The sequence below is a fragment of the Petaurus breviceps genome, unplaced genomic scaffold (genome assembly GCF_028583685.1).
Source record: "Petaurus breviceps papuanus isolate PSGF00001 unplaced genomic scaffold, PetGlider_PUasm1.0 183, whole genome shotgun sequence".
In the NCBI taxonomy this organism is placed as follows: domain Eukaryota; kingdom Metazoa; phylum Chordata; class Mammalia; order Diprotodontia; family Petauridae; genus Petaurus; species Petaurus breviceps.
The window spans coordinates 455,486-458,371 of record NW_027185791.1 but is presented as its reverse complement, the minus strand read 5'-3'; positions in this window follow the sequence as shown (position 1 = coordinate 458,371).

Below are 2,886 nucleotides of genomic sequence, written 5' to 3'. Positions count from 1 at the left end.
CTCCGAGCTGCATCCAATCAGAGCTGCAGCAGTGAGCGCGTCATCCTGTTCTTTATTGAATTCATTATTGAATAAAGGTACATTTTTTTGTTCACATTTACCTGTTTATTAAAATTGTTGTCAATGTTCATTAAAATAAGCCCTCCCCTGAAAATAAGCCCTCTGGTGTTTTTCTGTCCAAAAAAAAAATAATAAGACAGTGTCTTATTATCGGGGAAACATGGTAGTAAGTGCGTCAAGCATCTGAGGCCGGATTTGAACTCAGGGCCGGTGCTCTATTCACTATGCCAACTAGCTGCCCCATAGGGTTTTTTTTTTTTAATAGAGTCCTGAAAGTTTGACAGTTGATCAAATGTCCACTTTTTTTTTTCATTCAGAATTATGCTTAGCTTTGCTGGGTACGATATTTTTGGCCAGTGGCCCAGTTCTTTTGCTCTTCAATATGTAGTATTTCAAGATCTGTGATCTTTTAGTGTTGCCAAAGCCAGGTCTTGTGTGATTCTAATTGTGGCACTATCATAGTAAATTGTTGTTTTCTTGTGGCTGGAAATGTTTTGTCCTTGATCTGGGGATTTTGAAATTCAACTATAATATATATTTTTTTCCTTTTGGAGGGCAATTAGGGTTAAGTAACTTTCCCAAGTTTATACGGCTAGTTTTTTTGTGTGAAGAACTCACACAAGAAAAGTGTTTATATGGAGATCAAGAGTGATATAAGGATATTCTCAAGGTCTCTCCAAAGAACTTTAGAATTGATTTTGAGACATGGGAGACACTGGCACAGCACCACTCAGCACAGTGTGCCTACCTCAAAGACACTGTGCTCTACAAACACAACAGAATTGTAGTAGTTCAAAAGAAACACGAGAGGCAGAAATTTAGAGGTATCTCACTCCAAATGTTCATGTGGACCATGTGTGCTTGACTTGTGGTAGAGCCTTCTGAGTTTATAATGATCTGATCAGTCACAGTCAGACCCACTGTAACTTGACCCCCAACATAGTGATATCATTTTGGTCCTTTCAACAACCAATAAGTAGAAAAGTGTGGCCCCAGTTTATGTTATACTATTTTTTAATACTATTTCATTAATGTTTTTAAACTAATTTTTTTTTCCTCTGGCTGACTGAAAAAAAGTAAGCATGTCAGGGAATGCTCATAAGCTCTGATTTTGAGTGGACACAGACCCACCAAGTACCTTGAAGCTAGCAGAGTTGTTCTGAGGGCCCCATGTAAAGATAAAGGTACCCCAGGTGCTAAAATGCTAAATATGTATAGATAGAACATATATGCCTACCTATACATAATACATATATGTGTGTATGTGTGTGTGTGTGTGTGTGTGTGTGTGTATGCCTTAACCTAAAGAATCAATCAACAAATATTTATGTCTCTACTTTGTGTCAGGCATTGTCAGCAGCACCTGGGATACGAGAATAAAGAATGAAGAATGAAATAATCCCTAGGCACAAAGAATTTACATTCTCATGGGGAAGACAATAGATAACTATATAGCTACATACAGATTAAGTATAAAATTAGTAAATACAAAATAATTAAGTAACAAGTAGTTTGTGAGGAATATACTAGCAGCTGGGGGGGGGGGTGTCCAGGAAAGGCCTGATTCAGAAGATGGTGCTTGAGCTGCATCTTAAAGCAGAGGCGACCACGTAAGATGGAGGGGAGGACATTACAGGTTTGGAGGACAATCAGTAAAAAGGCACAGAGACAGGATGGAGGAACAGAGAGAAGGCAAGTTTGACTGGATCACACAACAGAAGAGGGACAGCAACATCCAATAAGGCCGGATAATTAAACTGGAGTCATGTTGTGAAGGACTATAAACATGAAATGGAATTTACATTTTTTCCCAGAGGGAACAGGGAACCACTGGAGAGTGATGTGTAGAGAAATGACAAGGTCAAATGGGCAGTTAAGGAAAATTATTTTAGGAGCAGTAGCATGTGGGATGGACTAGAGTAGTGGAAGACTTAGGGGAAGGAGATCAATCAGAAAGTTGTTGCAAGAGGGGACAAGGGCCTAAACTAAGGAAGGAGCTTTGTGGGTCAAGAAAAGAGGTCAGATAAAGGAGATGTTGTACAGTCTGAAAAAAAAGAAATATTTGCCAACTGAAGGGCTATGTGGGATGAGGAAGAGTGAGAAGTCGAGATAATGCCAAACTTATAAACCTGGGAAACTTGATTTAGCAAAGTGATTGGCACACAATAGGGGCTTAAATGCTTACTGACTGACTGACTAGATGGACAGCTAGGAGTACCTTTAGCAGAAATAGCAAAATTTGGGAGAGGAAAGGGTTTGGGGAGAAAGAAAATGAGCTCCGTTTTGAATATGTTGTATTTGAGATGTCTCAGGGATAGACAGTTTGAAATGTCCAATAGGCAATTCATGATGCAAGACTGACACTCAGGAAAGAGACTGGAAATGAATGTAAAGACATGTGAATCATCTACATAGAGACGAAAGTCAAACCTATGGGACCTAATGAAATCACTAAGAGAGAGTGTGGGGGAGTGTATCAGCAATGCAATATTCACAATGCCTGCGGTAATTACAGATATGCGGATGTAGTTATCAATCACAAAATATATCAGGCTTGCTATATGGGGGATGAAGAGAGAACATTTATTAAAATACCAGAAGACTGAGTCCCAAAACCAGAAAGTCAAAGCCATCAGAGTAATTATGAAATTGGCACAGGTAGATAAAGTAGAAAGCACCCACATTCTCGAGCCTTTAAAACAGAACAGGCTACCTCAGGCAAAGGTCCTCCTCTCCCCACTCACAGCAACCACCCAGCGCCCAGGAAGTGCGCTCCCAACAGCTCCGGCCCTGGCAGTCCTCAGCAGGAGTCCTTAGCAGAAATTC